At 29.6% G+C, this 13903-nt stretch overlaps 1 protein-coding gene across 1 annotated transcript in view; it reads right to left on the reverse strand.

The window, feature by feature from the left end:
- Positions 1-662: 662 nt before the first annotated feature.
- The window catches only part of LOC107456503 (gonadotropin-releasing hormone receptor), a 72775-nt gene continuing 59534 nt past the window's right edge, over positions 663-13903 (reverse strand). The window contains exon 4 of the mRNA XM_043049648.2: positions 663-1222. The gene's annotated coding sequence lies outside the window, so the exon portion shown is untranslated. The remainder of the gene's footprint in view (positions 1223-13903) is intronic.

Below are 13903 nucleotides of genomic sequence, written 5' to 3' on the forward strand. Positions count from 1 at the left end.
GAAGGAATTAATTTTTTATTTTTGCATAATTTCCGCATACATTTTCATACGAATAAATTTAAAACAAAGATCAATTTTTTCTGAATATATATTGAAATTACATATTCATGAAAATTGATAGATATTGAATTTTTTATCAATTGAGAATATATATTGAATTAATGAATTGAGAATCTATATTGAATTTTTTATGAATATATTATGAATATATATGAATATATTTTGCTATAAATTTCTTTTTTCTTTTAATTAATTTAATGAAAGTTATTTTTTTTGCTCCTCTATGGATTACATTACTTTGCTCCTCTTTTCTTGGACATCTAATTGAGGAGTTAACCTTAATCATGTATTGCAGAATGGTTCAATGAAGAAATGGGCATTAGATAAAAAGGCCATATTTGATAATAATAAAAATTTAAAAAATAAAAACAGATTACGTGAGATTTGTTAGGCTTTCCGATCCAATCCATTGCCTGCCACTCAAGTGATACATAATCTGATGAAGCAGAAATTTCTAACAACATACACAGCGCTGAATGCTATGTTTATGCTCAAGAATGCAAATATGGATCTATTTTTTCAACAGTTTTAAACAAAATAGCTTTGAAACTAATATTTTTACCCTACGAATTGGCGAATAGAGAAATATACACAAACGAGAATGGAGTTCTCGTTAACAGTTTATTAGACACACATTGCGTTTCTAGTTGAAAGAATAATTTAGTCTTGATGTCCTTGTCCTTGTTAGCATGGCCATTGTTTTTGATCTGACAGCTACATTTTTTTTTAAAATCAACTAATAAAGATTGCTTCAATCAATAGCTGTCTGATAGCAATCACACTCTGATGATTTTTGAGCTTCCTTTTTCTGTCACTTCACGCATAAAATACAATAAGTTCATTTTATCTTTGTTATCGAGAGTAGCAGTTTTATGTACAACTATGTTATTTTGTATTCGGAGCAGGTATACTACGATTATTACATTCCGAATCGATGTTCTATTTTATAACCTTTTAGTTCTGATTTATTTACCACACATTGTAATATCCGATTGAAGAACCCCATGAGAGAATATTTTCTTAATGGGACATGTAATCTGTTTCACATCTGACTGTGTGAAATATTGTGACATTTTTATGGAGGTGAGAGGTTTCTTGAATTGGTTGATATACCCCGTAACTGCCTCTTTCGACAAGCTGAGTTCCTTTGTAAGTTGAAAATCTGAAATGAATGGCATTTTTATTACAGTAACAGTTGTTAAAGAACTTTCTGACTGTTGCAAAAAAATTTTTTTGATAAAAAAAGTTTTGAGTTTTGTCATTAAACTCTTTTTACGTAAACTAGATCAACATCTACAGAGAGTTGCAGAAAAAAATCGTTAAAAAACAACTTATTTATCTTACTTTACCATATCCAACCAAAACAGTCCCACATAAAAAATGGTATTCAAACTGTGATTAACTGTGTGAAAAATCATTAACTATATATTTTAATCTAATATGGTTCAAAAACTATGGTGAAAAATGGTATTCAAACTGTGATTAACTGTGTGAAAAATTGTTAACTATATATTTTAATCTAATATGGTTCAAAAACTGGAATTTTATACAAATCAACTAAGTTAAGCTGATGAAGCCACTGGATTTCTTGCAGCTGGGGACACACTGTAGCCAAGAGGGATAATCTATCAACTTCATGAACGGGGGTTAGAATTCCAGAGTTGACAACAATATTTCTTCGATTCCTTGAGGGCATGAAGTGCTTCTCGTGTCATACACTCATTAATTGGAGACCCTGGAGTATTAGAACACGAAACTTTCATTCACGCATTTATGGCAGCACCACAAAACTGATTGATACAAAACATTCTCGTATTTCTAATCTCTTACGATAGATGGCACTACTAGATAAGCGACGTTCCGAGGTTCACTTGAAAAAACACATTTTCAACTGCAACCTAACTTCATTGTTCATTACTTAACGAAATACCTGACATAATCTAACTCCAATATCCAGCTAAATTTCATTTTTACGGTTTTGAAGCCAAGCTAGTTATAAATGGTCCCGAAGCCGTATGGTTTTGTTTTCACAGTTCCTTTTCACCGTCACAGTTGTAAACGGTTTAACAGTTATTAAAACCGTAAAGGAAAAAGAAATGTTCTAAACTGCAAACTTTATAGCTAATTTTATTTCCCGAGTGCTGCAGTTATTTTTACGTAGTTTTAGAATGAAAATTATAACAGTGTAATTTATTGCAATAAATTATTACAAAATGTAATTTATTACAAAATTAAAACAGTGTAATTTTGGAATAATTAATTCTGAAATGTAATTACTATAACGTTAATTTTAGAATAATTTATACTGTATAAATACAGGAATACAAACATTTGATACTCATCTACTAGCCTCACAATAGCTGCTTGTTTTGAATGTGCTTAAAAATTAAAATTTTTTAGTTATTTTAAACTGTTTTGGATTTAAATTTTACGATTTAATGGATCATTTTAAAATGATTTTAAGTTTCTTTCTTCCATTTGCACGTGATCTGTGTTTCATCTAGATGTGCGTGTGTTTCATTTGAATTTTGAATCGGATTTGTAATATTTGTAACTTAGAGACTTTTATTTTTTGGTTTAACATCTTCTCGAGATCTAAATAGCACTACGTAAAAAAATGTATTATTTTATGCATTATTATTCACAGTCAGTGGTCGGAAGTAGCGTACTGGAAGTAGTGAAACTACAGTATTCGCTACATTTTTTTGGAGTTTGTAGTGCAGTGTGCTACTTAAAAAAAAAAAATTAAATAACGTAAGGAGTGGTGCGATACTTAGAACAAAAAGTTTGTAGTGATTACTGGCAGAAAAGAAACATTTTTCTAATGCAGCTAATTGTTCGAATTTTATGGGTAGAAATCTTTGCAGGTCTGCCTATGGATGCAATGAAAATGACCCTGAAGCTGGAGCTGAGCTTTAGCAGAAGTTATGTATTTAAAATTACGTATAACTAATATTTAAACGAGCCATAGCGAAAAATAGACAATTAATCACTTCGGGCACACTTTCACAAGCAAACGCACACTCGTTAAACAATGGTGTTATTTAAAAGTAGGGAATGTATTTTCGTTGTACTTAATTTTTTAGTGAAAATAAAAGAGCATTAAATTGTTAAAAAATTGCAAGTATTTGACAATGTCGTATTTCTGAAATTAAATATTCGCTATTGAAAAAGACATAAAAAGTTGAAAATTAAATGAACTAATTAAGAAAAAAATTGGAGCAATGATTTGGTTCATGTAAACATGAATAAATATTTCTCAATTATTCCTTTCTATTTATTGCTAGCCAAATTGTAATTCAAAATCATTTTGAACATAGGTGTAATTTAAGTTCTCCAGATAATTTCGTCTCCTTAAAGTAGTGAAGTAATTATTCCTTTCTATTTATTGTTAGCTAAATTGTAATTCAAAACCATTTTGAACATAGGTGTAATTTAAGTTCTCCAGCTAATTTCGTCTCCTTAAAGTAGTGAAGTAATTACTACAATTCCAAAGTAGTTTGCAGTTACTACATTTTAAAAAAAGTAGTTGCAGTTAACTACATTTTCAACAAAGTAGTTGTAGTTGCAGTTAACTATATTTGTAACAAAGTAGTTGTACTTAACTACATTTGTAACTAAGTATTTGTAGTTGCTGTAAACAACAAAAATGATGTAATTTTTCCAATCATTGCTCACATTATAAGGAATTATTAAATTGATATTCTTTCTTAAAACGTTCTAGTCTTAAATGAAAAACGATAAAATACAGAATTATCGGGAAATTTATTGAAAAAAAATTTTATACCATAATTTAAAACAGTACAAATTAAAAACCTCATGTGTTTCAATTTCAATAGAATTTCTTTAGCGTTTTTACAAACTGTTTCCCAGCATTTAAATCTAATAAAAATTATATTATTAAAAAATCGCGACTGATGAGTTCTATTACGTAAATTTAAATAATATAAAATTTTTTGTTACATAACTTAACTCACAATAAAAAGCATAAAACTACACCCTTTTATTGATGCACATAATGCTTTCTTTCTCATTTAACTGTTCTAAAGGTCATAGGTTTGATTCACTTAATTTACGCCGTCCATTAATTTCATCTTTATAAGCTTGACAGCACAATGAGACAGAAAAATTTCCAACTGTTAATCTGTTTTTTGCAGTAATGAAAGACTACTCGTCACAAAAGTGAAAGACAAGATTGGATTTTGGACAATGAATAGTCTCCGTTTAGTCGCCAAATGTGGCATGAAAAAAAACTTTTAGCCACTTTTTGTGAATAGTTGATGTTTTTTTTATGATTACTTGATGAGTTAACACATGTTTTTATCTATGTAGTGAATGTTCTTTACGGGTCAGTGAGTATTAATCAAGGGGTTGCACTATGCTGGTAGTTGATCTTCGACCCTAGTAACGTGATTTATCCTACCTCATTTATTGCTAATTTTTTTCTTAATGAAATAGAACGGAGTTAATGTGTTTTTAATACTTTCTTTTGTAGTAGAAAGAATTATCACCTGTTACTTGAAATTATACGAAAAACTGTTTAATTGTTTACAGGTGTATCATTTTCATTTCAAGGTTAATAAAGGAATTCTCAATCAAATAGCTAAACAATGTTATTTTATTATATTATGTCTTTAAGAAAAACGTGAAATAATTAAAGTGTTTGTAGAAGTGTATTTTAATATAATTGTAGTGATTACTATTAAAAGCAACAAAAAATTAAATCTATGGAAACAAAGTTAAACTGCATAATATACAACTTCTTTCCTTAAAGCCAGAGACTAAAAAGAATAAAGTAAAATTCTACAGTTTACTCTATCCGAAACTGTGTGTTTTCAGTATCTTATTTAATATGTTATTATTACTAATTCAATTAATATGACATTGTTATTACACAAATAATTGAGTAGAACAAGCTAAATTTGCTTTAATTTGCTAAATAATGGGAAAAAAAGTAAGGTTGAAACTACCAGAATGTGATAACATTTATCGTGCTCGTGGCTCTTATGGGAACACAAAGAGCGCGGTATTTTTTATCAATTCAGTTAATGTAACATTGTTATTGATTTATTTAAGAGGCAGAATGAGTTCTTTTCGTATACATAGCGGGGAAAAAAATAAGGTCAAAATGTGCTAAAATTTATCGTGCTAGTGGCTCTTATGGGAACACCAAAGAGCTCTGTATTTTTTATCAATTCAGTTAATGTAACATTGTTATTGATTTATTTAAGAGGCAGAATGAGTTCTTTTCGTATGCATAGCAGGAAAAAAAGTAGGGTCAAAATGTGCTAAAATTTATCGTGCTCGTGGCTCTTATGGGAACATCAAAGAGCGCGGTATTTGTTATCAATTCAGTTAATGTAACATTATTATTGATTTATTTAAGAGGCAGAATGAGTTCTTTTCGTGTGCATAACGGGAAAAAGTATGGTCAAAACTACCTGAATATGACAAAATTTATCGTGTTCCTGGCTTTATGGGAACACTAAAAAGCGCGGTAATTTTTACCGAAAATATGGTTTGATAGTCTGTGATTAAATTTGGTGTGATAAAATTTGCTATTTTTATTTTGATATTTTAAACGTTATCATGCAAACTATTTATTCAGTTAAATTTACATTCTTTTGTATTTATTTTACTAAATGTGTAGTATTACGAGCTACAATTTTGAAAATCAGAATTTCCAGTCAACTATTACCATACGAACGGAAAATTTACCAGATGAATGGTTTCAATATCGTATATTTTGGATTTATTTGCCAAAAGTATAGTTACCAGAAATATCATTACTATAAGTTACAGTAGTTTTACCAGATCTTTTTCCTTGTGTATATTTCAACTTGAATAGAAATATAGTTAAAATTGTAAATTTATTGATGCAAATTTATACGATATTATGAACCGATTTTTCTCGGTGTGTTGCATTCTTATTTAAAGACTCAAGTTTGCTTAAAAAATACTTCGTGGAATATAACTTTTCAATAAAAATTTTAGAAACTACTTTAAAACATTTGTATCAAAAATATAGATCCGCATGCTTGAATATTTTATCTTTGTTTGTTCTTTCAAAAGATATTATTATAAGACTTCAGCTTTACTTTTTTTTAGAAAGTGCAATCGAGTATCTAATTTTCGTTGAACGTAAGTAAAGAAATTTCCGGTCAACTGTTACCATAAAAACAAAAAAATTACTAGGTGAATGGTTTAAATATAGTATGCATTTTGTTTTATTTGCCAGGAGAATAGTTTCTCTTTTACCAGAAATATCATTTCCATTTTGCGGTAATTCTACCAGAACTTTTTCTTTGTGTATATTTCAAGTTAAATAGAAACATGGTTAAAATTATAACTTTATTAATGCAAATTTTTATGTCATTATTGTTAAACATTGAACCGAATTTTCTCTGTGGGTTGCATTCGTAGTTAGAAATTCAAGTTAGTAGTCAGAATTTTTGTTAAGTGTAAATAAAGGAATTCACAGTCAACCGTTGCCATATGAATAGAAAAATTATCAGATGAATTGTTTAACATAACATAATTATACTTATTAAACATAAGTATGATTTTTCTTATCAGAAATTTCATTACCATTCTGTAAGGTAATTTTACCAGAAATGTTTTCTCCAAGCAGAAAGTTGAATTAATAGTTAATTCGAAAGCCTATTTTATACACGTTAACGGGTAAAGAATTCTGCGAATTTATTAAAAAGTATTATAAATAAATTTAAACCCAAGTTTATATAATATAAAAATAAGGATCTAACATAATTTCTCATAGTCTGAAAATCTCAAAACGTGGCTCCTTAAAAGTAGAAGATGAAGATTTTATTTGACTGTCTTTAAAATAAAATTAAGAAAAGTTGTAAAGGAAATTTTTACCAGAAAATTCTTTTTTATTGCTTATTTACCGGTACTTTTCTGTAATATTTATTTATCAACCTTTCGTGGAATTATTCTAAATTATTATTACATTCTTAATATTAATTGATATATGAAGTGAAATACTTAGAGCGTAAAGCGGTGTTCCTTTATTATAAATCACTCTTATTATATTACCTTTATTCGCTACATCTTATAATAAACATATTTAATACGGTATATAACTTATGAACAATTTTTCAATTTTTGGGTTATAAATGAGTAATATTTATAATAAGTTTTATGCATAACTACATCCAATAAACATAAGCAATTAAAATAATGAATACAAATTTGGAGGATTATATTTGGAGCTAATTTTACCACTATTAGAAAAATAATCTCATTTACGGGAAACAATTAACAAGCTTTTCCCTCTATTCAAAAATTTTAAGAATCTATCTAATATAAAAAATTGCATCTGAAGTTGCAATGGTAGTCAAGCAAAATGATAGGGTTTAAATTTTATTTTTAAAGGATTAAGAACTGAACATGTTAAAATGAAGAAAAACAATAGTTTAACTATTTTAGTTCAGTAATTTTATTTCACCTTATGACCTGTGCTCATGAAGAACTTATCGACCGTACGTCTACTAAGTCTAGGAGGGCTACAATCCTAAATTTGTGAAATGGCCCAAGACGAAGAGCGGTGGCTGAATTCCGCTTGGCCACCGGTCATGACTGTCTGCGAAAACATGTCTAGATTTGGTATCGTTCCTTCCCCGGTATGCACTCTTTGCAGTTCTGGTGAGGACATGGACTCCACGCACCTTCTCCGCTGCTCTGCACTTTGCAGGAATTTTATCACTGAACGCTATTGGGAAGCGAGAGACATGTTGTGATTAATAGACTCTGTTGCAGCATCTTTTGTTTCTGTTCTTATTTTTAGATGTTTATGAATGTTGTTACTGTGTATAATCTGCCATTGGAAATAAATAAAAAAAAATTGTTTCAAGAATCTACCATTAAATACAACACGGGAGAAAAGTTCTGGTAAAATTAATCCTACTGTATGGTAATGACTTTTCTGGTAAAAATTCTAATCTTGGTAGCAATAAAAACCAAAACACATGGTATTTAAACTATGCATTTGGTAACTTTTCCGTTCATACGGTAACGGTTAACCGGAAATTCTGGTTTTCATAATTATTGTTTTTATTACCACACATTCAATAAAAATAATCAAAGCTGAAAAATAAAATTAACTGATTAAATGATTTTTATGCCATACTCTAAATTATCATGATAAAATTACCAAATTATACCAAATCTACCAAATTTTATCATTTATTATAAAACTATATTTATTGTTATTTTTACCCAATCATTACCAAAGAGCAATGGTAAAAATTACCAAGCCTTTTAGCGTTCCCATTGAGCCGGAAACACGGTACATTTTACGAAATTCTGGTAACTTAGACCATTTTTTTTCTCAGTGAAAATTAGTCTCTTATAATAGATATTAATAAGCACAGAAATTTGCAAATATATAATTTATACCCTGCTGTATGATTAAGATATTGGTTGGCTGAGCTATTAATATATTACAATCACATTAAACTATATATAAGCTATTAATTAGAACACATTGTTATAAATATATAATTCAGAACTCACAAGAAACCAAGCTTTTACGAAATTGGTTATTCTCACGTAAGCTAACTTTTTAGGTAAAAGTTCGGCAATCTGAAATGAAAGAATTATAAGTCCAATTTTCCAACATACTAAAAAAAAAATGATAAGAGAAAAAATATGTTTCTTATGTACTGATTATGGGATCTTTATGTCTTTTTCAATTTTTTTCTCTCATATTAGTTTAAGAAATGGATATTTAAAAGAAATATTGTAATAAATGAAACATGAGTACAAAATAATGTTTAATTTGTTAAAAACATCTTTGAAATCTCAAACAATTAGAGTATTCATCAAACTAAAATTATTTACCTCAACCTTTTAAACTTAAATAAATATGAAGCAATCAGTACTTAATGTACACTGTAAAAAATTTCAATTCAAGCTACAGTATAAGGCTCTTTGAGTGCACCAGTCGTAAAATCTATTTTTGTCTCAAAATATTATACAGTAATGTTTATAACAATATTTGTTTAATTGAGTAATTGAGTGTGATTTTATAGTAATTATTACTGTAAAAGTTGTAGTATATTAGATTATTTTTCCATAGCATGTTCCGGTAAAAATAGATCAGTCAGGGTGATCCGTATTTACAGTAATTTGATCCGAAATTTTGTATAATGCAGATTTTGAATTTGCATTTTTTTTTCCAAGTATTATTACAAGTATTTCGATATTCGAATTATTTCATGCTAACAAAATTTATTTGATGTATAGCGCAAAATCCTTTTTTACCGTAAAATATTATACCATAAATGTTGCAATATTATTTATTTAATTAAAGTGATTGAGCGACTTTACGGTAATTAATACTATAAAAGTTACGGCATACCAAATTTTTGTTCCGTTACATGTTCNCTACCATCCTAAATTTGTGAAATGGCCCAAGACGAAGAGCGGTGGCTGAATTCCGCTTGGCCACCGGTCATGACTGTCTGCGAAAACATGTCTAGATTTGGTATCGTTCCTTCCCCGGTATGCACTCTTTGCAGTTCTGGTGAGGACATGTACTCCACGCACCTTCTCTGCTGCTCTGCACTTTGCAGGAATTTTTTCACTGAACGCTATTGGGAAGCGAGAGACATGTTGTGCTTAATAGACTCTGTTGCAGCATCTTTTGTTTCTGTTCTTATTTTTAGATGTTTATGTATGCTGTTACTGTCTATAATCTGCCATAGGAAATAAATAAAAAAAAAATTGTTTCAAGAATCTATCATCAAATACAACACGGGAGAAAAGTTCTGGTAAAATTAATCCTACTGTATGGTAATGACTTTTCTGGTAAAAAATTCTAATCTTGGTAGCAATAAAAACCAAAATACACTGTATTTAAACTATGCATTTGGTAACTTTTAACCGGAAATTCTGGTTTTCATAATTATTGTTTTTATTACCACACATTCAATAAAAAAAATCAAAGCTGAAAAATAAAATTAACTGATTAAATGATTTTTATGCCATACTCTAAGTTATCATGATAAAATTACCAAATTATACCAAATCTACCAAATTTTATCATTTATTGTAAAACTATATTTATTGTTACTTTTACCCAATCATTACCAAAGAGCAATGGTAAAAATTACCAAGCCTTTTAGCATTCCCATTGAGTCGGAAACACGGTACATTTTACGAAATTCTGGTAACTTAGACCATTTTTTTTTCTCAGTGAAAATTGGTCTCTTATAATAGATATTAATAAGCACACAAATTTGCAAATATATAATTTATACCCTGCTGTATGATTAAGATATTGGTTGGCTGAGCTATTAATATACAGGGTGTTCCAAAATTATCTTTACAACGTCAAAAATTCATAACTTCGAACATAAACAAGATATTTATATTCTGTCTTTTGCATGTATTACTGCAACTAATAAAGTTTTTTTCTCAATAGGCTGAAAAGTTTTAAGTGAGGATGTGGACACCACAACAGAAAGCTCAATGCGTCTCATGGCCGTATTCGCTCCACATTTTCTGGACTTGTGCTGGGTCGTCCGACTCCACTTTTATGCAAAACTGATCCGGTGCTCATGAAGCTTGTGTGCCATGCACGGAAGGAGGGTCTGGATAGTGGGTCTCTTTGGAAATTTGTCCTGAAGTTCCGTTGAACCTGTGTATCTGATTTCACGCATTGAGCTTTCTGTTGTGGTGTCCACATCCTCACTTATAACTTTTCAGCCTATTTAAAAAAAACTTTATTAGTTGCAGTAATACATGCAAAAGACAGAATAAAAATATCTTGTTTATGTTCGAAGTTATGAATTTTTGAAGTTGTAAAGATAATTTTGGAACACCCTGTATTACAAACACATTAATCTATATATAAGCTATTAATTAGAACACATTGTTATAAATATATAATTCAGAACTCGCAAGATTCCAAGCTTTTACGAAATTGGTTATTCTCACGCAAGCTAACTTTTTAGGTAAAGTTCGGCAATCTGAAATGAAAGAATTATATGTGCCTAATCCAACTTTTTAACATACTAAAAAAAAGGTGATAAGAGAAAAAATATGTTTTTTATGTACTGATTATGGGATGTCTTTTTCAATTTTTTTCTTTCATATTAGTTTAAAAAGTGGATATTTAAAAGAAATATTGTAATAAATGAAACACGAGTACAAAATAATGTTTAGTTTGTTAAAAACATTTTTAAAATCTCAAACAATTAGGGTATTCATCAAACAAAAATTATTTACCTCAACCTTTTAAACTTAAATAGATATGAAGCAATCAGTACTTAATGTACACTGTGAAAATTTTTAATTCAAGCTACAGTATAAGGCTCTTTGAGTGCATCAGTCGTAAAATCTATTTTTGTCTCAAAATATTATACAGTAATGTTTATAACAATACTTGTTTAATTGAGTAATTGAGTGTGATTTTATAGTAATTATTACTGTAAAAATTGTAGTATATTAGATTATTTTTCCATAGCACGTTCCGGTAAAAATAGATCACTCAGGGTGATCCGAATTTACAGTAATTTGATCCGAAATTTTGCATAATGCAGATTTTGAATTTGCATTTTTTTTCCAAGTATTATTACAAGTATTTCGATATTAGAATTGTTTCATGCTAGCAAAATTTGATGTATAGCGCAAAATCCTTTTTTACCGTAAAATATTATACCGAAAATTTTGCAATATTATTTATTTAATTAAAGTGATTGAGCGACTTTACGGTAATTAATGCTAAAAAAGTTACGGCATACCAAATTTTTGTTCCGTTACATGTTCCAGTAAAGTGGAAAACTCAGGATGCCGTCTTTTTTTGAATTATTTCATGCTAGCAATATTTGATGTCTAAGGTAGTTTATCTTAAAAATATCTTGATTTTTATTATTCATGAATATGACACTAGCATTGTTTCAATTTAATTCAACACTCAGTTTTTATGGATTTTTTTTTAAAATATGTCATCACCCGCTACTGCTATAACCCCAGCACGCGTGCTATAGCAGTTGGAATTCCATGCTTTACATAAAAACTTCGAAATCGATTTCCTTTTCAAAACGTTTTACTGATCTCTCTTAATAGGAAATAGTTTCATGCAGTCAATTTTCTGAAGCGAAATAATTTTCTTAAAATTAGCTAGAATTGATCGGAAGTACGGGAAATTGCATTCGTGTTACTTAAAAAAGATGAGGCTACATTTTACTGAAGTATATGGGCATCAAATACCCTTTGAAGAAGAGTGATCGTAAATTTCAAGGTTCATTAAACACAAAAATTGGCATGCAAATCATCGATAATCGCGTGTTCCTATGACGCAAATTACTTACTTACAATAAAAAACGTTAGGCGGTTTCCGCACAAAGTGTTACTTAACTAGCATTAACTGTTAAAGTAATTTTGTCTTAAAGCCATTTAGAATCTATAGGAAGTAATTTAGTAGTTTAAATTGTTACGTGTTTTTCATTCAAATTGGTAAAATTTGAAAGCGAATGCCAATCGTGATAGAATAGAATTAAGAATAATTTCATTCTAAATGAAATGCTTAAACTTTGAACAAGGGTTGAGGCACAAAATCAGAATAAACGTTATTACAATAACTAGGTCTTAAGAGGGCGCTATAATGCTGCAGAAACTTTTCATGACCAATTCTGTTGTACCTCAATTGGTAATTTAGAATTTAAAATACAGAAAATTGATTTCAGATAAACCAAATGTAAACTTTGAAGTTTTAAATGCTGATTTCTTTTTTAAATATCGAAATACAAACAAATTATGACAAGATTTTCTTTCTGCTCAATTCTGGTATAATTTGTTTGTATATCAATATGATGAAAATTTTTTCTTCCTCTTTGGAATTTTTATGGCTTACACTAGCCTTACTTTAACTAACTTTTCCCAACTATTTTAAAATTTTTAATTACTATTGTAGGTACAACAGAATTCGCCATGACGTGTTTCTTCTGTGGTACAGCATCTTCAGAATTTTTTTACTCAAGAATATTAATAGCTTCAAACATATTATTTTATAATCGTCGTTGAACGGCTGACCCAATTATGAGTTTACGACTATCAATGCTCAACTCTAGTAGTCTTGTAATTTTGAACCCAACCCAAAAGATAAGGGCACTCCTGGATCAAACATTGGGAGGAACTAGCCTTCATGGAGAACTTTTTGCTGGAACTAACCGGCATTTGCAATTCAAACCACAAGCTAAAACCACGGTGGAAAACCCCCGGAAAGAAAACCACGAAAACCACCCGCGATTAGACTGACGATGGCAAGGGGATTCCTACCCAGATCCGTTAACTACCGAGGATATTTTACGTCATCAATGGGGTCGATGCGAGCTGGGAGCAGAATTCGTTTCAACCAGTGACCGCTGGGGTTCGGAAATGGGTCCCCTCATTGGGTGGCAAACGCCTTATCCCCTGAGCAACTGCAGCTAGATCTATCTCTCAATATAACTAAAATAAACATTCTGTAACGGAAAGAACTAACTAAATAAGATAAACTGGGGATATCGCACCAACTGCAATATGCCTAATGGATTTTAAATTAGCATATTTAGCAAGAAAAAAAAACTTGTGCAAGTTTTTCCGGGGGTGGTTACGAGTTTTACACTTCGAGTTGGTTCCCTTCTCATAAGTTTTTAAAAATTTTTTTTATTTTTTTTTATTATTATTTATTTACTTATTTTGGCTGTCCGCTGCGGAAGTTGCTGTGAATTAGTGATTTTTTTGTCGCGTATCACGATACATTTTGCTGCGGTTCTTATTCTTAATTGACATACTCCCAAATTTGCGAATGAATATTTTTTTACTCGCTTCAAAA

The sequence above is a fragment of the Parasteatoda tepidariorum genome, chromosome 5, assembly GCF_043381705.1.
Source record: "Parasteatoda tepidariorum isolate YZ-2023 chromosome 5, CAS_Ptep_4.0, whole genome shotgun sequence".
Classification (NCBI taxonomy): Eukaryota; Metazoa; Arthropoda; class Arachnida; order Araneae; family Theridiidae; genus Parasteatoda; species Parasteatoda tepidariorum.